Genomic DNA, 7,903 nt, shown 5'->3' with positions numbered 1-7,903 from the left:
GGGGTATGATGTTTTTATATTTTAAATTGTTTTCCTAAAAATGTTATTGTCTTTTATCTAGATAACATGCTTTATAATCTTATCTTTTATCTAGATAAATTTAAAATAAGAACATTTTATCTAAAATGTATTTATGAGATCATCTTCTAGATGATTTCTAAATTATTTACGGAACACTGGCGACTAGTGAGAAAAAAGATAATACTGATTGCAGATCTAATTTTATTCGTAATATTGCATAATATCGTTATGTTCATCTTTTTTCTTTAAACAATAATTCATCAGAATGACAATAAAACACTAGAGATTTATCGTCGTGATTCACGGATATATTGATGATTTCGATAAACCGTCGATTTGACAGTTTTATCATAGACTTAAAAAACGTCTGCGTGAATTCATCTGTCGATTTTTTAGAGGTATTTGATTGTGGCAAACGCATATTGGACGAATGCAGTCTATTTATATCAAGATTCTCTTTCAAGACAAACTCGACATCCTGCTCTATACTCGCCAAACAGGACGGTTCTATCCATATAATGTATTCATAAATAATATAATATATAGTATGTAATTATATACATAAATATAAATTGTAATATATAATAGTAATATTAGATATCAAATCTATTTTTGGATATATATAATTTAATTGCAATTATATATAAGTAATTGCGTTTTAAACATTTGCAATTATTTGTATATTATGTATTTGTATATGACAGAAATTATGTAAATATATAAACGTAAATTTCTTTCTTTCTCTCAGGGCTATAATTAACGTAAACTACATCTGTATTACAAATGGCTGAGAAAGTTAATAAATCAACCAATCAATCTCTCTCTCTCTAATGATATAGATATAGAATTATATATACATATACAGAGTGTCTGATAATAATCGCCCCACCCGTAATGTGCAGATGGACCGAGTTAAACCGAGCAGGAAAGTCCTTTACGAAAGTTTTTTTGCGATTTTTGTAACAATTATTGAGAAATTAATTTTAAAAAATCGACTAATTCGCGTGAATATAAGGACACAATAAAAAGAGACCATTGATATGTGATTGCTAGGAGAATCCACCGTTACGTATACCACTCTTATATAACCGTTGTCATTTGTAGAGCGCTCCTCCTTTATCGCGCGCCTAGCGATCGCAAACTTTTAGGTTGTCTCTGGCCTGTCCTTTCTCGCCGCGCGCTTATACTCATGCAAATTAGTCGACCTTTTTTAATTATTTTCTCAATAATTATTACAAAAATCGCAAACTGGACTTTTCTTTTTGGTTTTACCTGCTCTATCTGTACATAACGGGTGGTTGGATTCATTCCGGACAACCTGTATATACAGGGTAATTCGAAACAAGCTAATGTCCTTGAAATGTCATATTCTTGACCAAATTCTGAGACGATTTTTTCTTTTGCGAAATTTTGTCCGAAGTTTAGTTCTTGAGTTATAATTGAAAATAGTTAGCTACTTACAAGTTTGGTACAATAGGCAGGCGCAACGCATCACGAGACTCACTTCACAATTTCACAATAAATATTACTGGAAACATTACTGTTTTTATTGCAGTATTTTATTATCATTCACAATCTCCACACAAATTAAGGCATAAAATGTCATGATAAATTTATATTTATTGTATATTTATATAGATATATTTATATAGATATATTTATTGTAAAATTGTGAAGTGAGTCTCGTGACGCGTTGCACTATTCCTGCCTCACCTAAATTAATGTATATTAGATATCTACTGGATGTTCTCAATGTGCATGTGTGTGTGAGGGATATCCATGAATATGCAGGAAACATCTATTAAACATGTTTTAAATATTCAAATGTCCGCAATATGAGATTTTATAAATATCCACAGAATATGCGTATGCCAATATCCACTGGACATCCACATCAGTATTCAATGGATATTTATGTAGATATTCAATGGATATTTATGTAGATATCCATTGTATGTTGATTAAATTTTGGTCACAAAATGACTAATTAAATGTTCTAAAAGTTATGTCTCACGAGACATGCCCATTACATATCGATATGTCTCATTCACGAGACATCATTTTCTGACGTTCGTTTGATGGCAAAACTAAGACTAATTACAGTAATAATATATATAATAACAGACATTAATGTAATATATATTATAGGTAAATTTATATAATTTGATATATAAAATTAAAAATTTTATTTATATGGAAATTAATTTCGGTAATTATTTACATTAACGGACACCTTCACCTGACCTTGACCTTGATATATGTTGTTAAGGACATGACCCCGAGTAACTTTTTCTTATAACTTAATCAGCGGTCTCTTATAATTTTTGAGATATTTAAAGTTAAAGCTTGAAGCTTCGAAATGAAAATTTAGTTTTGGTTATATAGCGTAATTTGAATCAAATTTTAGTTTTATATCAAAAATAAGTTTGAGTTAGGTTATATCTTTCAAGAGTAAAGCCCCTCGTAGGAGGGGGGAGGCGGGTGGAACCTGTGTCCACGCATATACTTTACAACGCGAAGCGAGATTCATCTCACGATTGTTGTGTGAATAGGAAAGTGTATGCGTGAACGCAGTGGGTTCCGTTCTCCCCCTATGGGCAGGCTCCACTTCCGGAAGATATAACCTAATCCAAACCTATTTCTGAAAATTTGATTTGAGTTAAACAACATATTGATGCGGATGGATCTTGCTTTTTGCGCGAAGATTACAAACTTATATAAAAATTACGTTTTATTTCTCAAACTTTATTTGTTAATAACTTTTTAATAAACAATGACCGCCGATTAAGTTATAAGGAAAAGGTCAAGGTCATCGGCGAGGTATCTGTTAAAATAATTACCTTAATTTCTATTTTATATTTTCAATAGATAATAATGAACGATTTTTGCTTATTCGGATAGAAATTGTCCGAATAAGTGAAATCGGACATTTATCTATCCGATTTTCTAAAAATCAGTTCAATATCTGAATTACCCGGTACGGGAATCATATTAGGATTTAAACTGTTAGAAATAATTACAATGTTATTAACCACATTATGCAAGCTTTATATACGTTCATGACAAGAACTTGAATACGGGTACGGAAAGTAAGTAGTGCGCCGCATAGCGGTAAGTAAATGAACACGTAAATTTCTAATAAATATCTTTGATAGCTTCTTGGTGAACATGGATATGTGGATAACACGTGTATATCTAGCAGATATCTTTGGTAGCTACTTGGTAGATATGGATATATGGATAACACGTGTATACCTAGTGGATATCTTTAGTAGCTTTTTAGTGAACATGGATATGTGAATAATGTGTACACTTCCATTAAATATCCTCACTAATTATATTTGAGAGATATAGATATTTTATTAATTTATTAGATATCTACTAGTTATCTATAATAGACATGGATATAAAATAGATATGTAGCTTTTCACCAGATATTTATTCGATACTTTGTTCTGTGTGGGTGTCTGTTGTACCGCACTTGTAAGTAGCTAACTATTTTCAATTATAACTCAAAAACTAAGCTTCGAAAAAAATTTTGTAAAAGGAGAAATCCTCTCAGAATTCAGTCAAAAATATAACATTTTAAAAACATCAGGTTGTTTTGAATCACCCTGTATATACTATGAATTATATGTATAATAACTTTTAAATATGTCATAAACAATGTTATATGTATACATACAAATTTTAATTTTTAATAGCGATAATACATATAGATATGTTCGAGAGAATTCTCTTTTATAAAATATATATATATTATACGTATATCTTTTATCGTTTTTTAAGGTAATTATTTACATTAACGGACGTCTCACCGATGACCTTGACCTTCACATATGTAAGGGTAAGATTGCTGATTGACATTCACTTTGTTTTATTTGGTGGTTTTGAATAGTTTTTGAGATATTGTATTTAACGAAAAAAGTTTATCAAATTATACGATTTTACATGGACTTGCAATTTTTTGCGTGAAGCGAGATCTATCCCATATGGTTCTGTCCTTCGGACGTGAAACGAGATTTATAATTATATGATTTTACATGGATTTATAAGTTTTTAAGCAAAGCGAAATCCATCCCATATCGCCCTATGCTTTGGACGCAAAACGAGGTTTATAATTATGTTAAAAAATTACCTTTTTTTAAAAAAAGTGAAAGAAGGCGCCAAGTGCACGCGCATAAACGCCTTTCGCTATAAAAATACTTTTATACAAAATAGTATTATTTCAATTTGTTGTGAAAAATTCTGATACAAAATAGTATTATTTTAATACAAAAACACTGTCATATTCAAACTAAAAAACTGTTTTACAAAATAGTTGTTTTAATATTCTACAAAAATAGTGATATAAAAATATTGCGCCAATTAATAAAAATTTATTTTACAAAATTCATTTATTATTATTTCTAATATTAAAAATTGCAATGTGATCAAAATAGCGGAATATATTTAAGTAAAAAAAATTTTTAATTCAAAAGACAAATTTAAGTATAAAATAACTTTTCAATTAGAAAAAAACTTGACGCTACTAAATTGAATTATGCTAATCTAATTAACGTGTTATTTATATTTTGAATTTAACAACGCCAAGTTTTTCTCTAATTGAAAAGTTATTATATACTTAAATTTGTCTTTTAAATTAAAATTCTTTTTCTCTTAAATATATTCCACTATTTTGATCACATTGCAATTTTTAATATTAGAAATAATAATAAATGAATTTTGTAAAATAAATTTTTATTAATTGGCGCAATATTTTTATTCGCAAGATGTTTCTTTTTTTAAATATAAGATCTTAATTTTATTGATATGAAACTGATAAATATAACGTTTCTTTTTTTTAAATATTTGAGATTAGAATAAACCTTGCTAATTATAATATGAATTATAATATATAAATTATAATATAAGTTATGATGTATATATTCTACATATCTACGAGACAGGTTAGTCAGATATACACAGCACAAGCGATTAGTGTAAAAATGATATGTATGCTACATATCTACAAGACAGATTAAACAAATCAAATATTTTTATAAAAGTGATAAATGTTATGTTCTTTTTAAAAAAAATACTATAATCAAAATTAAAATATGTTACTATATGCTTGTGCTGTGCTATAAATTATCTAACTAATCTGTCTTGTATCCTGATTATATGGTATATCAAAAGCAAAAGATATAAAAAGAAATATAGTATATTCAAATAGTATTTGTCAAATGATTGTCATCATATAGTTATTTTACATGCATCATATGCAGCTACAGGTATAAGTAACATTAGTAAAACATAGTCTGTAAGATTAATATGTATAAATCTTATAAATTTCTATTTATATTTTATTTCCATTTCTATTTATTTTTTTAATAATTTATAAATTTTTATAATAAATTTATAAATACATTTATTTTTCGATGGAACTAAAAACATTTTTCAAGCTGTTAAGATTTTGACAAAGTCTGTGACAACACGTCTATTGCAAACCAATATATTGTAACTAATCTATGTCTCAATGCTAAACACAACAAAATTATCGATAATGTCAGTTTTAATACTAAATTTTATTTGCCAAATATATATACCAAATAGCATTCCGACAAATGGAAAAATACCATGTAACAGATCTATTATATTCATTAACGATACTAAAACATGCTTCATCTATTTCAAACAATGCATTAGCATCGCAATAAGAATTGATTACAATATATTGGTTTGCAATAAACATTTTGCCACAAGCTTTGTCAAAATCTTATCAACAGTTTGGAAAATTCTTCTAGTTCCACTGAAAAATAAATGTATATTTATAAATTATTTAAAAAAATAAATAGAAATTTAACCTTACAGACTGCGTTTCACCAATGTTATTTATATTTATCTGTAGCTGCATATGATGCATGACGAATAACTATATGACAAACTATATGACACTCGTTTGACAAATGCACTCAAATATGTATTCTTGATGTGTATATCTATATTAACTGATATGAATGTCTATATCGATAATTGCTCGCAGTTATCCATAGTGGCTTTTGACAGATATAAGTTAAATTTTCTAAACTGCAACATTATATAGCGTAGCACTCTTTCATTTATAAAAAGGTGAAGCTGCAAAATTTTTTGTGATATTTGTGGATAGTTGAATCAGCATGTGTGTGTGTGTGTGTGTATGTATGTGTGTATTCAATACCTAATCCAACTAACCACGAGTATTACAAAGAATTTTGTTGCTTTACTTTTTTATAAGTAAAAGCGTGCTACGCTATATAACATTGCACTATTGCATTGCAAACCTATTAACCTATATCTGTCAAAAGCTGGTATGGATGCAAGCAGTAGAAGCGCCGTTAGTGCAATCTTATATCGAATGTTCGAACTGCACAACTTCTTTTCTTGTACACATGCGCATTAGGGGCTTGGGCGGCGATGATGACGGAGACGTTTCTTAATAAAAATTTTATAGATTGAGACTTTGGATTATAATATCTTCATTCATAGGAAAAGTAGAGGAAAAGTAAAAATATTTTCATAATATAAAACAAATTCAAGCTTTAAGCAGTGGTATCAACGCAGAGTACTGGTTCAGCCGTTATTGAGGTTCGATGAACTAAGATACCCTTCAGCTAGCCGACTCACGTAAAGATACACGGGGTGTTTCACTCTTGCTGCGCATGACTTGGCGCAGAACACTACTGTGTCTCTTCATACGGTTGTACATGGGTTTGCAAATCTTCACATAAAAATAATTTTGAAAATACAAAAAGGTATGATTTTTATGTGTGAACGGAGGAAGGGCTCCGCCTCCTCCCCTGCACCCCCAAAAAATCTGGCCAATCCAAACTTAGGCACGATTACGATAACCTCCTATTACGATAGCCTCCTATTTGAAAGGTCGTTTCTGAAAGCATTTTTGAAGAGAAACACGAGAAAAATAGTAAAAAAATTTTCCGACCAATAGTTTTCAAGATATATCACTTTAAAATATTGGACATGATAATAAAACGTTACAAAACGGACCCAATGACTTTGACCTTGACATATGTTATGAAGATCATTGTCGCGAGTACCTTCCATGTGTAGCTTAGAATCGTGCAAGAATAACCCAAACCAAATTTTCATTTTGAATCTAACCCAATCCACCCACACAACAATTATAGGGTTGACCTCGCTTCGCGTTGTAAAGTATATGCGTGGACACAGTGGGTTCCGCCCTACCTACGGGGGGGCTCCACTTCCGAAAGATATAATCTAACTCAAACCTATTTCTGATTTAAAACTAAAATTCGGTTTGGGTTACGTTATATAATCCAAACCAAATTTTCGTTTCGAATTAAACTTTAACTTTAAATATCTCAAAAATTATAAGAGACCGCCGATTAAGTTATAAGGAAAAGTTACTCAGGATCATGATCTTGACAACATATGTCAAGGCAATATTGTTGGATCCGTTTTTATAAAGTTTTATTATCATGTCCAATACTTTAAAGTGACATCTCGAAAACTATTGATCGGAAATTTTTTTTACTATTTTTCTCTCGTGTTCCTCGTCAAAAATGTCTTCAGAAACGATCTTTCGAATAGGGGGCTGTAATTATCGTAATCACCCACAAACTGAATTTGAATATGACATCAGAAATAAGTTTGGGTTAAGTTAGAATTTTTGGAGTGGGTGTACAGGGGGAGGAGCGGAGACCCTGTCCCGTCCACGCATTTCATTTGTCATGTTTAAATAAATTAATCTGCTAAGAGGACGATACCGCGTTAAATAATTGGGTAAATATGCATAAAAGGTTACACCTCATTGATTTTATCGCTACTTAGATATGTTGTAGGGGAGGTTCTTCTGATAATTCGTCGCAAGAAAGAAGTGGGG

Source organism: Polyergus mexicanus, unplaced genomic scaffold, assembly GCF_030449975.1.
Source record: "Polyergus mexicanus isolate NDT 795.1 unplaced genomic scaffold, iyPolMexi1.0 SCAF_25, whole genome shotgun sequence".
NCBI lineage: Eukaryota > Metazoa > Arthropoda > Insecta > Hymenoptera > Formicidae > Polyergus > Polyergus mexicanus.
The sequence above is the reverse complement of the archived record's forward strand: the minus strand, read 5'-3'. Positions refer to the sequence as shown.